This window comes from Pogoniulus pusillus, chromosome 26 (genome assembly GCF_015220805.1).
Source record: "Pogoniulus pusillus isolate bPogPus1 chromosome 26, bPogPus1.pri, whole genome shotgun sequence".
In the NCBI taxonomy this organism is placed as follows: Eukaryota; Metazoa; Chordata; class Aves; order Piciformes; family Lybiidae; genus Pogoniulus; species Pogoniulus pusillus.
The window spans coordinates 18,198,144-18,218,065 of NC_087289.1; the positions used below are offsets into that span (position 1 = coordinate 18,198,144).

Here is a 19,922-nt window from a genome sequence, read left to right on the forward strand (position 1 = left end):
GGAAGAAGCAAAAACAATGGTTAGAATATTTACAGGGCTCCTACCTCCCGTGACTAAGCTGGGATTATAAAGTGTGGCCGATGGAGCTGATTTCTAGCTCAGACATAACCAATATTCAGAACAGAGAAACTTAGAAGTGGAAGCTCTGTGTGGAGAAGTGAACATTGTAGGGTTAGGCCACAGAATAGAATCATAGAATCATAGAATCACAGAATCAACCAGGTTGGAAGAGACCTCCAAGATCATCCACTCCAACCTAGCACCCAGCCCTAAACAATCAACCAGACCATGGCACTAAGTGCCTCATCCAGGCTTTGCTTGAAGACCCCCAGGGATGGTGCCTCCACCACCTCCCTGGGCAGCCCATTCCAATGCCAATCACTCTCTCTGCCAACAACTTCCTCCTAACATCCAGCCTAGACCTACCCTGGCACAACTTGAGACTGTGTCCCCTTGTTCTATTGCTGCTTGCCTGGGAGAAGAGGCCACCCTCCACCTGGCTAAAATGCCCCTTCAGGTAGTTGTAGACAGTAATACGATCACCCCTGATGGACAAGTTAATATCATTTCATTGCCTCATCAAGGGCTTTATGCATGGAAGCACAACTTGGACCTTCCCCTTGCTGCTTCTGCTGTGCCTGCTGCTATCTTCCCTGCTGCTGTTTTGGCTGCTGCTGCTTTCGCTGCTTTGCCGCCGCTTGACCCCTTCCCCATCTTCCTTAAGCTTATTCTATTTCTACAGTAGTTTATTCTCCTTATACTGTTACATTTAGTTTAAACTATAAGAAATACAATTTCATTTTTCCTGACTCTCCAAAAGCTCTTGTTGTAGTGAGGCTACTCTACCAGGGGAGGGATCCACCCTAACCTGGGGCATTAAGCAACATGCACTTTCTCATTCGCTTTCCAGAACTGCTCCTCATGTTGGATGTTTCTTCTGGCAGTGCCATCCAAATATTTTAGACTATCAGACTACACCATCAAATTTTCTCCACTGCAGGTGGCCAGGGACATATAACATCAAGCTTCTAATTGAAAACACCACATCTACCAGTATCATCACAGGGAGCTCTGGTCCTCTTGCAAACCATAGTTCAGACATCACAGGTTAATTACGGTACAATCTCCCAGCTGAGTACTTGGTCTGGGCAACTTACAATTGAAGACCACAAACTACTTAGAATCATAGAAATCATTGAATCAGCCAGGTTGGAAGACACCTCAAAGATCATCCAGTCCAACCTACCACAAATCAACTAGAGTAGACAGGAAGAAAGGGACCTTGGGGTACTAGTAGATAGTAGCTGAAGATGAGGCAGCAGTGTGCCCAGGTGGGCAGGAGAGCCAATGGCATCCTGGGCTGGCTCAGGAACACTGTGGCCAGCAGGACAAGGGAGGTTCTTCTGCCCCTGTACTCAGCACTGCTCAGGCCACACCTTGAGTGCTGTGTCCAGTTCTGGGCTCCTCCATTCAAGAGAGATGTTGAGGTGCTGGAAGGTGTCCAGAGAAGGGCAGCAAGGCTGGGGAGGGGCCTGGAGCACAGCCCTGTGAGGAGAGGCTGAGGGAGCTGGGGGTGTGCAGCCTGCAGAAGAGGAGGCTCAGGGCAGAGCTCATTGCTGTCTGCAGCTACCTGAAGGGAGGCTGTAGCCAGGTGGGGTTGGGCTCTTGTGCCAGGCAAGCATCAATAGAACAAGGGGACACAGTCTCAAGTTATGCCAGGGGAGGTCTAGGCTGGATGTTAGGAGGAAGTTCTTCCCAGAGCCAACCTCTGAAGAGATTATGGTATTTGCTACTTTCCATTACGGGCTTGGTCTCTATTGCCAGTGCACACAAACCAGGTCTATGCAGGTAGAAACAAGAACAGCACTGTATGGAAACAAATGGAGTGACTGGCTTAGACCAAACCAGTCTGTTATAGGGCATTTGTCAAGCAAGGATGATTCAGAAGAAACCTGGAGCTGTCCCCCACCCCTGAGGGTGGCACCCACTTGCTGAGCTCCTCTTGGAGCTGTGCAACTTTGGTATAATATTTCATTGCCAAGCTGCTCCACACTCCTTAGTGGCCTCCCTCCTCAACAGCTTGTCTTTGTTGTCACTGAAGCAAAGGATGCTTCAGGATATGAGAAGAAGGTGGGAGAGCTTCTGGGGAGCAAAGCTGAAGCAGTACAGCTTTCAGTACAGCCCAGTGGCAGGGAAATACTCGGACTTGGGGTGGATTTTTTTCACAAGCTGGCCAAGTTGCTTTGGTCACTATTTGGTTTCCACTCCCCTGTACCTATCACTCCCATTTTGTGAGTGACTACCAGTTTATTTTCTGAATCTTGTTGGAAAACTCCAGAGAGGGCTGGTGCTTCTGTTTTTAAGTGCAATTCCCCTCTTTCTGATCACTTCCTTCACCTAGCTGAAACTCAGCCTGCAATGCATATGAACTTTGTTTTGAAAGGCAGCAGCTTCTATGTCTCCTTTTCAGAGTTACAAAACCCTTGTTCATAGACTCATAGAATCAACCAGATCGGAAGAGACCTCCAAGCTCATCCAGTCTAACCTAGCACCCAGCCCTGTCCAATCAGCATAGAATCAAGCAGGTTAAATACTATTCATATTAGCTCTGCTTGTATGGCTTGAGGAGGTATGATTAGGACCTGTTCTTCTAGTCCTGAACCAAATGGAAAGACATTGTGATGCTTCTCAAAGTCACCCAGATTCTGGACTATCCAATACCCTTCATCACAAATATCCTTCCCCCAAAAGACTGCAGGTCCATTTCAGGCTTTGTGATCTACTTTATGCTCCAGGACTGTGAATGTTGTTGGTACTGAGCAAAATTTATCTTATAATGTAGTCACTTTAAAGATTCAAACACATTTCACACTGAAAAGGAGATGGGCTGGGACCTAGGGGAGGAATTGAAGTGCAGGACTAATACAACTGTATCAAATGGATTGAAAATTTAGGCTGGAGGTGAGGAGAAAGTTCTTCCCTGAGAGAGTCATTGGACACTGGAATGGGCTGCCCGGGGAGGTGGTGGAGTCGCCGTCCCTGGAGCTGTTCAAGGCAGGACTGGACGTGGCACTTGGTGCCATGGTCTGGCCTTGAGCTCTGTGGTAAAGGGTTGGACTTGATGATCTGTGAGGTCTCTTCCAACCCTGATGATACTGAGATACTGTGTGATACTGTGTGAAAAGATGATGATGGATGCAGCAGATTCTCTGTAGTGGGAAGCTTTGTGTGATAGTTTCCTTCCTCAGATACTGAGAGCTGCCACTGCCCACTCTGGGGCTCACAACTGCTTGGATCAGTGCAGCACAGATCCCATTCGACAGAACAACAGATGCCAAAACTTCTGCCAAAATTTTCACCATTTTGCTGAAAAAGATCTGCTTGCTCTTCTGGAGGCACAAAGAACTTTGCACTGCAGTGGGAAGAGCAGCAAGTGGGAGCAGAGGGTCTGGGCTGTAGCGCAGGAGCTGCTCTCTAGTTGCTACCGCAACTGAGTGGCTGGAGAGCAGCCAGGAGGAAAGGGACCTGGGGGTACTGATAGATAGTAGCTGAAGATGAGCCAGCAGTGTGCCCAGGTGGCCAAGAGAGCCAATGGCATCCTGGCCTGCATCAGGAACAGTGTGGCCAGTAGGACAAGGGAGGTTATTCTTCCCCTGTACTCAGCACTGCTCAGGCCACACCTTGAGTACTGTGTCCAGTTCTGGGCCCCTCAATTCAAGAAAGATGTTGAGGTGCTGGAACATGTCCAGAGAAGGGCAACAAAGCTGGTGAGGGGCCTGGAACACAAATCCTATGAGGAGAGGTTGAGGGAGCTGGGGGTGTTTAGCCTGGAGAAGAGGAGGCTCAGGGGAGATCTTATTACTGTCTACAACTACCTGAAGGGGCATTGTAGCCAGGTGGGGGGTGGCCTCTTCTCCCAGGCAACCAGCAATAGAACAAGGGGACACAGTCTCAAGTTGTGCCAGGGTAGGTATAGGCTGGATGTTAGGAAGAAGTTCTTCACAGAGAGAGTGATTGGTATTGGAATGGGCTGCCCAGGGAGGTGGTGGAGGCACTGTGCCTGGAGGTGTTCAAGAAAAGCCTGGCTGAGGCACTTAGTGCCATGGTCTGGTTGATTGGTTAGGGCTGGGTGCTAGGTTGGACTGGATGATCTTGGAGGTCTCTTCCAGCCTGGTTGATCCTATGATTCTATGAGCGTGTGCTCCTCTGGCGCCTCACCAGTCACAGCAGAAGGGCTGGTGCCATGGCAGTACAGAACAACAGCTTGTTGAACAACTGGCAAAATCTGCCTGGTAGGGAGAAAGATAACTCAGCTCCTTCACAGATTGATTGTGTCCTGACCGTAGGAAAGGAGACTCACTCATTCTGACTTGTCATCCCTCAGAGGGAAAGGAAATGGCCTAAGTGGTGAACAGAGCAGAGATACGACTTAATAAAGGCATTTAATGACTGCTGCCAGTCAGAGCAGAAATGTCCACTGCCTGTTAAGGTTACTCCTCCTTTTCAAACATCTGATCTCATTCAGTGCCCAAGGGTCAATCCTGACCTCTGCTCCACACAAGTAAATAGTTGAGCCAAATGTGCACCGTCTTTTTTGTGCAAAGAAACAAGCTCAGCTTCTCCACATGGAACACAGCAGCAGTTTACAGACTCCTGGGCTCTTGATGCCTTCACTGCAGAAGGAGATTAGCTGCAGCCCAGATCTGCATCTCCAGCCCATGTTAATGAATCATAAAATCACAGAATCAACCAGGTTGGAAGAGACCTCCAAGCTCAGCCAGTCCAACCTAGCACCCAGCCCTAGCCAATCAACCAGACCATGGCACTAAGTGCCTCAGCCAGGCTTAGCTTCTACACATCCAGGCACAGTGACTCCACCACCTCCCTGGGCAGCCCATTCCAATGCCAATCACTCTCTGTGAAGAACTTCCTCCTAACATCCAACCTATACATCCCCTGGCATAACTTGAGGCTGTGTCCCCTTGTTCTGTTGCTGGTTGCCTGGCAGCAGAGCCCAACCCCACCTGGCTACAGCCTCCCTGCAGGCAGCTGCAGGCAGCAATGAGCTCTGCCCTGAGCCTCCTCTTCTGCAGGCTGCACACCCCCAGCTCCCTCAGCCTCTCCTCACAGGGCTCTGCTCCAGGACCCTCACCAGCCTTGCTGCCCTTCTCTCAACACCTTCCAGCACCTCAACATCTCTCTTGAATTGAGGAGCCCAGAACTGGACACAGCACTCAAGGTGTGGCCTGAGCAGTGCTGAGCACAGGGGCAGAATAACCTCCCTTGTCCTGCTGCCCACACTGCTCCTGAGCCAGCCCAGGATGCCATTGGCTCTCTTGGCCACCTGGGCACACTGCTGCCTCATCTTCAGCTACTCTCTACCAGTACCCCAAGGTCCCTCTCTGCCTGGATGCTCTCAGCCACTCTGTCCTCAGCCTGTAGTGCTGAATGAAGGTGTACCTATCTCTGTCTTGGCTTGCCAACACAGAGGATCATCAAACCATAGCCTCTACTTATACACCCATTCCATATTGCCACTTAAAGTCAACTCAAGTGTGACCTACAAATCCTTTTCACCATGTGTACCATTTTCCAGCCTCTTCCAATGACTTTTGCATCTGTGGCTACCACTCACCTGGAATGTGGGAACAGATCTTTGTGCAGCGATAACAGCTTAGTTCCAAATGAACCCAATGCAGGAGGTAACACACCAAACCACTTCACTGAGGAGCTCCACACACACTGTGCACCCCTGTTGAGAAGGCAATGTCACCACTGCACTGTGACTGCTGATCTAGCACCCTGCTCTTCTCAAATTTGGAAGGCCCACTTGTCCTTTGGCTACTGCCACTTGCCTCCAGTGGGATCACTGGTTTAATGGAAGAGCATTTTCTCCAGCTCCATTTCTGCTTAGAATTGAAGGAAACTTTCTCAAAGGCCTGAGGCTTCACTGAAGTAGCACAGACTTCATGAGGATGGACTAAGATGGTGGAGCTTTAGAAGATCACAATAAAGGACATTAACTTTCACCTTTTACCAAGCTCTGCTGGGCGCAGGCAAACAATGCCTGTAATGCTTTGTGGCTAGGGGACTGAGAGGCCCCAGCAGTGGAGATGGAGGTCATCCAAAGGCTCAAGGCATCATTATAGACAGCCATGATCCGTTAAAAAGCCTGGACAGTTCTCCTAGTTGCTGTCTCCATCAGTAAAACACTCTGCTTCTCCACAGATGGTTACAAAGAGAATCACAATCTTTCACTCATATTTAACTCTGGAGATCAGAGGCTGGAGTCAGTGATGCCATTTCTATAACTGCTTAAACCCCACTCTTAAACAAGCCTTATTTTGCTGACTTGCTCAGCCTGCTGGTGCCCAATGCCATCCAGCCATCTCTGGCAGCTTGGTACAATAGTTCCTGCCTGCAACTGCTGGAGAGCAGCCAGACAGAGAGGGATCTGGGGGTGCTGATTGATACCCGCCTGAACATGAGCCAGCAGTGTGCCCAGGTGGCCAAGAGAGCCAGTGGCATCCTGGCCTGCATCAGGAATGGTGTGGCCAGCAGGAGCAGGGAGGTCATTCTGCCCCTCTACTCTGCACTGGTTAGACCACACCTTGAGTGCTGTGTTCAGTTCTGGGCCCCCCAGTTTAGGAGGGACATTGAGATGCTTGAGCGTGTCCAGAGAAGGGCGACGAGGCTGGGGAGAGGCCTTGAGCACAGCCCTACGAGGAGAGGCTGAGGGAGCTGGGATTGGTTAGCCTGGAGAAGAGGAGGCTCAGGGGTGACCTTATTGCTGTCTACAACTACCTGAGGGGAGGTTGTAGCCAGGAGGAGGTTGCTCTCTTCTCTCAGGTGGCCAGCACCAGAACAAGAGGACACAGCCTCAGGCTGTGCCAGGGGAGATTTAGGCTGGAGGTGAGGAGAAAGTTCTTCCCTGAGAGAGTCATTGGACACTGGAATGGGCTGCCCGGGGAGGTGGTGGAGTCGCCGTCCCTGGAGCTGTTCAAGGCAGGACTGGACGTGGCACTTGGTGCCATGGTCTGGCCTTGAGCTCTGTGGTAAAGGGTTGGACTTGATGATCTGTGAGGTCTCTTCCAACCCTGATGATACTGTGAGACTGTGATACTGTCTTGATGCAGGGAATTGATGCTTTGGTTAAACAACTGCAATGGAGTCCAGGCTGGGCACTGGAGTTTGTACAGCAGAAGACAGTTGGCTGCCTGAGATTCCAGAAAACACTGCAATCTTAACAGCTCAAAAATGAAGTCTTCAAGGTTTTGCCACATCTGAAAGACAATGTTTGTTGGTTTGGTTTTTAACTCATGAAAAGGTTACATACACAGATCAATAAGATTTGGACAGCCCAACTGGGAGCTGACTCAAATCAGGAATTCTCCCAGCTGCAGTAGGCTTAGACTCAGATTCACAGAGCTCTAAAGGGTTGTGTTGGTTTGAGGCTAATTGGAATATTTTAATGAGAGAAAAGGCTGAGGTCGAGGAGACCTTACAGTGGCCTTCCAGTATCTGAAGGGGGCTACAGGAAGGCTGGGGAGGGACTATTGACAAGGTCTTGTAATGACAGGACAAGGGGGAATGGGTTTGAAGTGGCAGAGGGGAGATTGAAAGTAGATGTTAGGAAAGGGTTGTTTGCAGTGAGGGTGGTGAGACACTGGCACAGGTTGCCCAGGGAGGTTGTGGAGCACAGAAGCACCCAGTGTGATCTTTGATGTTTGATCACATTGGATGCTTCTGTGCTCCACAGCCTCTCTGGAGGTGTTCAAGGCCAGGCTGGATGAGGCCTTGAGCAACCTGTTCTAGTGGGAGGTGTCCCTGCCTATAGCACAAGTTTGGAACTGGATGATGCTTGAGCTCCCTTCCAACCTAACCCATTCTATGATTCTAAATTAGATCATTAGCTGTGAAAAGAAAAACAACAGTGATGCCTACATCACTCATTGGTTTTACTCATGGATGTCAACCCAAGAAACAAGAACAAAGTCAGTCAGTCTCTGCCTGCTGCTTGCCTTAACTCCTCTGCACAAAACCTATGTACCCAATCTAGCTATTTCCTTGTCAGCATTCTGCATCTCATCCCTGCATGTAAGCCTTCTGAGATAAGGGAGGGGGTGGAAAGAGTGGACTTAGTTCACAGCTCTCCTGAGTGGTTTTGCTATTCAGGAGGGGGATTTGAATTTCTATATTATTTTTAACGTGTAGATAATTGCATATAGTAGTAAATATTTGTGTATATATATATATACATATATATATATATATACTTGTAAATGTGTTCTATGCTGTGAGTAGAGCTTCATAGAATCATAGAATCAACCAGGTTGGAAGAGACCTCCAAGCTCAGCCAGTCCAACCTAGCACCCAGCCCTGGCCAATCAACCAGATCATGGCACTAAGTGCCTCATCCAGCCTTTGCTTGAAGACCTCCAAGGATGGTGCCTCCACCACCTCCCTGGGCAGACCATTCCAATGCCAATCACTCTCTCTGGCAGGAACTTCCTCCTAACATCCAGCCTAGACCTCCCCTGGCACAATCTGAGACTCTGTCCCCTTGTTCTGGTGCTGGTTGTCTGGGAGAAGAGACCAACCCCACCTGGCTACAGCCTCCCTTCAATAGACAGCAATGAGCTCTGCCCTGAGCCTCCTCTTCTGCAGGCTGCACACCCCCAGCTCCCTCAGCCTCTCCTCACAGGGCTGAGCTCCAGGCCCCTCACCAGCTTTGTTGCCCTTCTCTGGACACCTTCCAGCACCTCAACATCTCTCTGCAATGGAGGAGCCCAGAAGAGGATACAGCACTCAAGGTGTGGCCTGAGCAGTGCTGAGGACATGGGGAGAATAACCTCCCTTGTCCTGCTGGCCACACTGCTCCTGATCTAGGCCAGGATGCCATTGGCTCTCCTGCCCACCTGGGCACACTGGTCCAGATCATCAGTAAAGATATTGAAAAGGACTGGGCCCAGCACTGATCCCTGGGGCACACCACCAGTGCCAGCTGCCAACTGGATGTGGCACCATTCACCACCACTCTCTGGGCATGGCCTTCCAGCCAGTTCTTGACTCATTTCTGAGTGAATCTGTCCAAGCCACGAGCTACCAGCTTGGCCAGGAGCTTCTTGTGGAGGATGGTGTGAAATGCTTTGCTGCAGTCCAGGTAGACTACATCCTCAACTTCCATCCAGCTGAGTTAGTCTGGTGAATCCTGCTGGGGAGAAACTCTCAAAGTACCACAAGCTTTTTTGAGATCCTCTTGCTGTGGGAAAGCTTTAGTGACCCTGATTCAGCTGAACAGTAACAAATCACATACTCACTATTCAGCCCTGAGTCAGATACAGATGACTACTCTCATGCATTTTATTTATCCTGGCAAAGGTGCCAACCTTAAGTGACATGTGGAAAAAAGAAAGTTCTGCTGAGCTGTGCCTTTATGGAGAAGTCATACAAGAATGGTTGCTGTCCTCCTCCCCTATTAATGCCTGATGATGTAGCACATGTGTTCCTGCTTGTACAAAGGCATAGGCTGGATGTCAGGAGGAAGCTCTTGCAAGAGAGAGTGATTGGCACTGGAATGGGCTGCCCAGGGAGGTGATGGAGTCACCATCCCTGGAGGTGTTGAAGCAAAGCCTGGCTGGGGCACTTAGTGCCATGGTCTGGTTGACTGGATAGGGCTGGGTGCTAGGTTGGGATGGATGAGCTTGGAGGTCTCTTCCAACCTGCTTGATTCTATGATTGTGTAATTCTATGATTCCAATGGGTGTAAGTTGCAGCAAAAAAAGTTCCACTTCAACACAAGGGGGAATTTCTTTACTGCAAGGGTCACAGAGCACTGGCACAGGCTTCCCGGAGAGGTTGTGGAGTCTCCTTCTCTGGAGCCTTTCAAGGCCTGTCTGGATGTGTTCTGTGTGCTCTGTGTTAGATAGGATTGTCCTGCTCTGGTGGGGGGGTGGACTGGATGATCTCCTTGGGTCCCTTCCAACTCCTAACATCCTGTGAGCTGTGATTCTCAGGAGTCCTTCAGACTTCACAGGCTTTAGAGAGCAAGTGACACACACCCCCTGAGCTTTCCATGATGAGTTCCACCCTAATTCTCACTCTGACCATCAGTGTGGTAGAATATAAAGGCACTCTCCTGGTTTCTGATGAAGGCAAGTTCCACTTCAATACTTCCACACATTAATTAAATCATAACTCTTTAGCTCAGAGAAAACCACCTAAAGAAAGTGCCAATTTCAATCTGTTTCACTGATTAGTCTATTTTCTGAGGGCTCATACAGGAATGTATATCTGAGGGGATGACTCCAAGCTGTAGGATAATAAACTCATTTCATCAGAAAATAGGTTTTAGAATTGTATTTTGCACCACAGTTTCAGACTGTTCAGGTCAGTGAACACAACACTGAAAAACCTGAGAGAATACACTTTTTGAATAGAGCCCCTTTAAAGCTGTGTGCTTGGAATATTCCAAGACAAATCCCATGCAATAATTGTTTCCTGAGGGATTTGGTAATTAGTTTTCTATATGATGGGTTTCAGCTTGAATGCTTTCCCACTCTGAAAAGACAGCTTTGAGGTGAAACCTGACTTCTGTCCCCTCGTCACATGAACACACATATCACTTGCTGCTGTTCTCATAGTGCTTATATACTGTATTTAGGAGCTGTGAGCTAAGCATGAGCTTTTCTCAAGGTACTTACAAGTAGATGCCTTTGAAAAAGTGTTTTAGTGACATCAGACAAAGCATTTGGCCAGCTTGTGCACAAATAATGTACATAAAATCATAGAATCATATAATCAAGCAGCTTGGAAGAGACCTCCAAGCTCATCCAGTCCAACCTAGCACCCAGCCCTAGCCAGTCAACCAGATCATGGCACTAAGTGCCTCATTCAGTCTTCGCCTCAACACCTCCAGGGATGGTGACTCCACCACCTCCCTGAGCAGCCCATTCCAATGCCAATCACTCTCTCTGCCAACAACTTCCTCCTAACATCCAGCCTAGACCTCCCCTGCCACAACTTGAGACTGTGTCCCCTTCTTCTGTTGCTGGGTGCCTGGCAGAAGAGACCAACCCCATCTGGCCACAGCCTCCCTTCAGGTAGTTGTAGACAGCAATGAGGTCACAAAGCCTTATCTGGAAAAGAGTCAGAAATGACTCAATCCATCTGTTCATTTTGGTTTTTGTTTCAAAAGAAAGATTAAAAAGAATCCTTTCTAAATCATTATTAGGTCAGAAATGACTACAAATGAAAATGACACTGTGCCTTTGGTTTTTTTAGCCCACTACACACATTTTTGTTAGGGGCTGACAAATTGCTTTAGGCATAAAGCTGCATTTTACTGGTGCCTTGTGACTGAGCAGATGTTCTGTCATCCCAGAAAACAATAGCAACATAACAGAATTTAGACATAACTGCTATATATATGTTTATTCCTAGTGGGTCCTCTCCTTTGAGATAACATTTATGGTTCATTTTCCTCCACATATGCTCACAGCTCCTTTTAAACAGCATTTGGCAGCTGCTTTTGCTTCTTTTCTGCACATTTATCTAGCATTCATATATTACAGTATAAATAAGTGAGATGAACTTATTTGTCTTCCATTTTGCCAGGCATTTTCTTTGGTTTGTTCTTTCTTTGTCTCTATTTCATAAAAATCCAAGAAAATTTAATGCATTACCTGAAGGGAGGCTGTAGCCAGGTGGGTTTGGGCTCTTCTGCCAGGCAAGCAGCAACAGAACAAGGGGGGACAGTCTCCAGCTGTGTCTGGGGAGGTCTAGACTGGATGTTAGGAGGAAGTTGTTGGCAGAGAGAGTGATTGGCATTGGAATGGGCTGCCCAGGGAGGTGGTGGAGTCACTGTCCCTGGACGTGTTCAAGCCAAGCCTGGCTGAGGCACTTAGTGCCATGGTCTGGTTGATTGGCTAGGGCTGGGTGCTAGGTTGGAGCAGCTGAGCTTGGAGGTCTCTTCCAACCTGGTTGATTCTATGATTCTATCCTTATCCAGTTTCTTCAGAAAGTAGTACAACTTGAGGAGGTAGCACTCAACTCATAAATCCCCTTTTTTAAGCTAAAGAAAACAGCAATAGATTCATAGAATCAACCAGGTTGGAAGAGACCTCCAAGCTCATTCAGCCCAACCTAGCACCCAGTCCTATCCACTCAACCAGACCATGGCACTAAGTGCCTCAGCCAGGCTTTGCTTCAACACCTCCAGGCACGGCCACTCCACCACCTCCCTGGGCAGCCCATTCCAATGCCAATTACTCTCTCTGCCAACAACTTCCTCCTAACATCCAGCCTAGACCTCCCCTGGCACAACTTGAGGCTGTGTCCCCTTGTCCAGAAGGTTTCCTTGTCATACTTACTCAGATCCTCACCATAAGTACCCTTTGTGTAGCACATTGTGCTTTACAAGGCACCAGCATGGTATTAGGATAGTTTTACTGGATAGCTGTAAATAATTTATGCAACACAGCTGAGGACTGACAATGGGTTCAGCACTTCATTCACATCTCTCTTGACTAAACCTTTTCCAGCTGACCTAATAATAATAGAATAATATTCTATTAATAATAGAAATGAGAGTGGTGAGAGGCTGGAATGGGTTGCCCAGGGAGGTGGTTGAGGTCCCAAGCCTGGAGGTGTTTAAGGCCAGGCTGGATGAGGCTGTGTCCAGCCTGATCTAGCATAGGGTGTCCCTGCCCATGGCAGGGGGTTGGAACTAGATAATCCTTATGGTCCCTTCCAAGTTTCTTGCAACCATTCTGTTATTTCCTATATATAACTTCTACTAATTTTCTACCCTAACTCCTCCCCCCCACCCCCTTCCAGTCCTCTCTCCTTGAGGCTTTGTATTTGCACAAGTCTGCCTTTACCCATGAGTACCTTTTCTTCTCCTGGTTTATGCATTTTGATTTGTTACTCTCCTGCTCATATTTTCGTTGCCAGATGACACACCAGACACTTAAGGATCCACACTTTCATTTCTCTCCAGGTGGTTCCTATTTCCCCTCTGTGTCCTTCCTCTAAGCTGTCTGTTTCTCCCTGATTTCCTGGATAGTCTACTGCAGATCCACACAGCACAGCAGAGAAGTTAAAAGCCATTATTTTCCTCTTGGCTGATTACAAATGTACATAGAACTATTTCAGCAGGAATCTAAGATGCTGTTTAGAGATTCACCTTGGTGCACTGCAGGATGAAGCCTCCTGGGTTTTCAGTGTTTGTGGTTTCTGGTTTTCAACTGCTAATTAAAGGTGAGCATATTTTTTTAGGAGAGTGCTAGCACCAGGATCAGCTTAATACTCACTGAACTGAATGACACAAGCTACTTATGTTCCCATATTTACTGATGCCACCGTGAAGGAACAACAGGAACCTGTACTCACAGAATCCTACTGCTATCAGCAAAAGCTTCACAGTAACAGCCTGAGAAAACTGTCACCCAAAAAGGATTAATTGTGAACAATGTAAAGGGAATACAAATGAACAATGACTTGGTCTACTTAATGCTTTTAACCAAGCACAACAGCTGTTTAGGGAAAATGAACAAGATTTAATTTGAATTCACAAAGTCTGTTGGGTCAAGGGAGCAAAGAGACACTTCTCAATGTCTTCATCTTGGTGCCACTGCTGTTATGTCACAGAATCACAGAACGTTATGTGACACACCAAAGAAGCTCTTAATCAGAGAATCATAGAAGCAACCAGGTTGGAAGAGACCTCCAAGCTCAGCCAGTCCAACCTAGCACCCAGCCCTAGCCAATCAACCAGACCATGGCACTAAGTGCCTCAGCCAGGCTTCACTTCAACACCTCCAGGGATGGCAACTCCACCACCTCCCTGGGCAGCCCATTCCAATGCCAATCACTCTCTCTGACAACAGCTTCCTCCTAACATCCAGCCTAGACCTCCCCTGGCACAACTTGAGGCTGTGTCCCCATGTTCTGCTGCTGGTTGCCTGGCAGAAGAGCCCAACCCCACCTGGCTACAGCCTCCCTCCAGGTAGTTGTAGACAGCAATGAGGTCTGCCCTGAGCCTCCTCTGCTGCAGGCTGCACACCCCCAGCTCCCTCAGCCTCTCCTCACAGGGCTCTGCTCCAGGACCCTCACCAGCCTTGCTGCCCTTCTCTGGACACCTTCCAGCACCTCAACATCTCTCTTGAATTTAGGAGCCCAGAACTGGACACAGCACTCAAGGTGTGGCCTGAGCAGTGCTGAGCACAGGTGCACAAGAACCTCCCTTGTCCTACTGGCCACACTGCTCCTGAGCCAGCCCAGGATGCCATTGGCTCTGCTGCCCACCTGGGCACACTGCTGCCTCATCTTCAGCTTACTATTTACCAGTACCCCCAGCAGCCTTTCTGCCTGGCTGCTCTCAGCCACTCTGTCCCCAGCCTGTAGTGCTGCTTGGGGTTGTTGTGGCCAAAGTGTAGAACCCTGCACTTGGCCTTGTTCAATCTCATCCCATTGGCCTCTGCCCACCCATCCAGCCTGCCTAGGTTCCTCTGCAGGGCTCTCCTACCTTCCAACAGAGCAACATCTGCTCCTAGCTTGGTGTCATCTGTTCTGTTATCTACTATGCCTAACTTAGACACATTCCTTGCTTTAATCCCTGCCACAGGCATGCATTTCACCTTTAGGCAGTTATCTTGGTGTAGGCTCTTCCAAAAACACAATCTGCTTTTTAGATTGCAGTAGAGGTAGTCTGAAGACAGAGCATATGGCTACCAAACCTGTCATGTTGAATTAAGACCTTCTGCATCTTGTTGAAGCTAAGGAAAAAAAAGGGTAACCATTTGTACTGAAGAGGCAATGTAAACACTGCAGTTGTTGGTGAAGAGTGTGCAGGAGCTGATCACAAAGGCTTGTGACTCTTGACAGCAGTTCATCCCTGGGATGGCAGCTGTTGGACGCAACAGCTTCAGAGGGAAAGGGCTGCTGAGAGTGCCAGCAAGGTGCTCAGAATGATCTTGTCCCCAGCTCTTGCAAAGTAGCTCCTTGCATGAGAAATGGGCCCACGACAGCTCTAGATGTGCAGATATTAGCCAGGTGACAGTGCTGTCACCAGTGGCAGCTCTACTTGTTCTTAGCGATAACCCAAATCACACATGAGACCAGAAGGCTGCAAGGGTGAGTGGCTGGGAGATGAACACACTGTGTCTCTGCCACACTGAGATGGAAAGGCACAATGCCAGACCTGGCAAGCTTTGCCTCCTGTGCTCTCACAACCTAGTCTGCTCTGCATTGCTTACAACACCATTTCTCCACACTCAGAAAGGAGGAGCATTAACTGGGATAACTTTTGCAAGGGGTTAGCACAATGACCAGAAAAAATGAAGAGTCTTCTCTCAATGACCATGGTTTGATTCTCCTAGCACAAAGAGAGATGGAGAAATATGACCCCTGGAGGTGTTTAAGAGAAGACTGAATGAGGCACTTAGTGCCATGGTCTAGATGACTGGCTAGGGCTGGGTGCTAGGTTGGACTGGATGATCTTGGAGGTCTCTTCCAACCTGGTTGATTCTATGATTCTATGATTCCTGCCTTCCCCTTAAATGTGAAGAGATCTCTTGAGAAAAAAAATAAGCATAGGTACAAAAAAGGGAGAAAACAAACTTTTTAACTACTGGAGTTTTGGGGCAGCCTCCCAAGAATCACAGAACCAGAGAATGGTTTAGGTTGGAAGGGACCTCAAGGATCATCCAGTTCCAACCTTGTGCCATAGGAAGGGACACCTCCCACTAGAACAGGTTGCTCAGGCCTCATCCAACCTGGCCTTCAACACCTTCAGGGAGGATGTGGAGCACAGAATCACCCAGTGTGATCTTCAATCACACTGGGTGATTCTGTGCTCCACAACCTCCCTGGGCAACCTGTGCCAGTGTCTCACCACCCTCACTGCAAACAACCCTTTCCTAACATCTACTTTCAATCTTCCCTCTGCCACTTCAAACCCATTCCCCCTTGTCCTGTCATTACAAGACCTTGTCAATAGTCCCTCCCCAGCCTTCCTGTAGCTCCCTTCAGATACCTGGAAGGTCACTATAAGGTCTCCTTGATGCCTTGTCTTCTCTAGGCTGCAGAGCTCTAACTCTTGTAGCCTGTCCTCACAGCAGAGCTGCTGCAGCTCTCTGAGCATCTTTGTGGCCCTACTCTGGACTTGCTCTGACAGTTCAATGTCCTTCTTGTGTGTCCCCTCCAGGTGTATTCTGACGAGAGCCAAGGGGCAGAATCCCCTCCCTTGCCCTGCTGGCCATGCTGCTCTTGCTGCAGCCCAGCACAAGGTTTCTGTCTGGGCTGCACTCACACTGCCAGAAGACACAGACTGAAATTCTCAAGCATTTGCAAGACCTGGATGAATCAATGTGTAAGCAGAGTTGCCTGTGATGTCAATGAGCTGTGCATGGTATTTCAGGTTTCTTCCAGAGAAGTGTCTCTACACTTTGCTAGTTTCTAATATTGTAAAACTGATTTGTAAACTCAGAAATCACAAACCAGAACCACTCCCATTAGCCATTAGGAGTAGTATTTCCTTGCTTGTCTGATTTCTGTACATGAAAATTGTGTCTGCATATCAAATGATGCCCATTCTTCTCGGCCAAGAGTGCATAAGGTCAAAGTGTTGCTCAAGAAAAAAATGCATTGATTATTGCTGGTGCTTAGTGTGGTTTACAAATGTCCTGTTTAACTGGGAGCTCTGACTCAGCAGGGTTTAGGTTTCTAGTAATAGCCAGGAACCTTCTGTCTGATGAGAGCTGGGCAGTGTAAAATGAGAGGTGCCTGCAATTAGGAAGCTGGTTGCACTCCATCAGCCCTGGAATGGCAACCTTCTGATAAGCTGCATGTTTTTTATGGGTTAAGTGAGTAAACATTGGCCAATCTAAATTGTCTAAGGAACAGAGCCAACTTTTCTCCTTGCTTTGTACTGAGACAGCAATTACCTTTTATATTTGCTGAAGGAAATGTCCATGACATGCTCCAGTGCATGTTAATTCTGTTCCACGTTCTTGGATAATTATCTGCTTTCAAGCTCTGTGTTGGAGAAGATCATTTTCATAGTATGAAGAGTTTGACATGACATTGGAAAGACTTGTGAACAATCAAAGCCTTTCATTACTTGGCAATGCTCAACAGACCTAGGCTTGGATTTGATGTTTCATGTTAGAACATGACAGAAGCAGTGGTCTGTTTAGTCTCCTCCACACTAAATCCCAGCAACTGAGCACTAAAATACAAGATGGAGTAGAGTATGGAAAGTATGGTAAGGAGATGATTAACAATGTTTGTCATCCCTTTAACATATATTGATGTTGGGTGCTAAATCACAACTCACTACGAAAAGCTTTAATGACACTGCAACCCCAGCCCACATTTTGAAGCAATCACCGTGTCTCAGTGCCACCAGGCTTCTCTGATATCTTCAGTGTCACATTGCTAAGTGTGTTGTGTTCTTTAGGTGTCACATGGGATGCATGGGAAGAGACAGGACTGGAGCCTATGCTGCTAGGAATCAGCAAAGTGAACTCTGTGGATGTGATTCAATTCATTCCAGGTGCAGGGCCAGCCCATGTTTCCTCATTTGTGAAAGGATGGTGCTGCAAAGAAACAGACAGATGCACTCCATGCCTTCTGATCATGGCAGAAAACAAAGCTCTCTCTTTCCAGATGCTGTACTCCAGGGGCTTCATGGTAACATTTGACAAGTTATGACTGAATGCTTTTGCTAAGTCATTTTTATTTTAGAAGGGAAGAAGAGAGAAGAGATACTTCTGCTAGCACCAACTGCCACTGGGGTTTCTTTCCAATGGCTTTCCTTTTTGTTGTTGGCTTCCCATGGATGTTCTCAGACACAAAGACTGCTGGAAGGTGTCCAGAGAAGGGCAGCAAGGCTGGGGAGGGGCCTGGAGCACAGCCCTGTGAGGAGAGGCTGAGGGCAGCAAGGCAGCAAGGCAGCAAGGCTGGGGGTGTGCAGCCTGCACAAGAGGAGGCTCAGGGCAGAGCTCATTGCTGTCTGCAACTACCTGAAGGGAGGCTGTAGCCAGGTGGGGTTGGGCTCTTGTGCCAGGCAACCAGGGACAGAAGAAGGGGACAGAGCCTCAAGTTGTGGCAGGGCAGGTCTAGGCTGGATGTTAGGAGGAAGTTGTTGTCAGAGAGAGTGATTGGCATTGGAATGGGCTGCCCAGGGAGGTGGTGGAGTTCCTGTGTCTGGAGGTGTTGAAGCAAAGCCTGGATGAGGCACTTAGTGCCATGGTCTGGTTGATTGGCCAGGGCTGGGTGCTAGGTTGGAGTGGATGATCTTGGAGGTCTCTTCCAACCTGGTTGGTTCTCTGATTCTATGACTGAGTCCACGATACAGTGCTTTTACCAGTGAGCCTCTCTCCTCTCAGACCTCAGAAGCTTTTATATTTGGTTAAAACTGCTTAAAGGGTTAAAAGGATACAGAAGGAGTGGCAAAGCTGAGAGGTGGTGACGCAGCAGAGAACATTACATAAGCTGTGTTTGCTTGTGAAACCAGCTTAAAATGTGCAAGCAACCAACCAGTGAAGCTTCTGGAGAGCAGGAAGAGTTGCTTTGCCTGGCAGCAGCTTTGTCTTGCCCCTCGTGGGTTTAAATTCTGTCCAGGACTGGAATAGGCACAGGAAGCGCAAAAAGGTCAAAGCATCAATCTTTATGGATGATCATCTGCTCCTACTGCCTTCTCAAAACCCACTAACAAGATAATCTGACCACAAAGATCAAAAGCTCTCTCCTGATGCACCAGGGAAATTGATAACTGCATTCTTCTGTACTGCATATAGCTATAATTCAGGGCTGGCAACTGCCCCACATTCACCAGAGACGCAAAGTGGCTTTGAAAGTCTTTCTTTGTACCTCGTTCACACCGTACAAAGGAATTGCTATTTCCAGGGAGAAGACTGAAATGCTCTGAAGAGGGCTCCAGACTTGTGCTACCAGCACCTTGCTGCAGAATTCATTGAAGCAGCCTTGGCACAGACGAGCAATGCTCATTTGTCCTGGTCTTTTACAGTTATTCTTTCAGAGCGTTTTCTCTACAAGTGACTAAGTTCCCATTTAATCAATTAGGATAATTTCCACTGAAGTCTCTTCTGAGATTTCTGAAGTTTCTCCATTCAATTTCTCATGTCACCAAAATTTTAATTTTTTCATTTAATTACAGTTCAAACAATCACCCTCTGTTCTCCATCCACGGGTCTAAATTAGATCCTGCACTCGTGCAGCTCTGCAGACCTTACCTACATTTCAGGCAGCGTTAAAGAGGAGCAAAGAAAAGAGGTCATCTCAGCTACAAATATGAGAGAGATCTGGACTTGAATTGGCTTCTGTCATTGTATCACAGTATCAACAAGGTTGGAAAAGACCTCACAGTTCATCAAGTCCAACCCTTTACCACTGAGCTCAAGGCCAGACCATGGCACCAAGTGCCACGTCCAGTCCTGCCTTGAACAGCTCCAGGGACGGCGACTCCACCACCTCCCCAGGCAGCCCATTCCAGTGTCCAATGACTCTCTCAGGGAAGAACTTTCTCCTCACCTCCAGCCTAAATTTCCCCTGGCACAGCCTGAGGCTGTGTCCTCTTGTTCTGGTGCTGGCCACCTGAGAGAAGAGAGCAACCTCCTCCTGGCCACAACCACCCCTCAGGTAGTTGCAGACAGCAATAAGGTCACCCCTGAGCCTCCTCTTCTCCAGGCTAACCAATCCCAGCTCCCTCAGCCTCTCCTCGTAGGGCTGTGCTCAAGGCCTCTCCCCAGCCTTGTCGCCCTTCTCTGGACACACTCAAGCATCTCAATGTCCCTCCTAAACTGGGGGGCCCAGAATTGAACACAATACTCAAGGTGAGGTCTAACCAGTGCAGAGTACAGGGGTAGAATGACCTCCCTGCTCCTGCTGACCACACC

At 48.3% G+C, this 19,922-nt stretch overlaps 1 protein-coding gene across 7 annotated transcripts in view; it reads right to left on the bottom strand.

Moving 5' to 3' along the window:
* LOC135187052 (glypican-5-like) overlaps positions 1-19,922 on the bottom strand; it is a 620,448-nt gene that overhangs the window by 173,345 nt on the left and 427,181 nt on the right. The gene's annotated exons all lie outside the window — the stretch shown is intronic.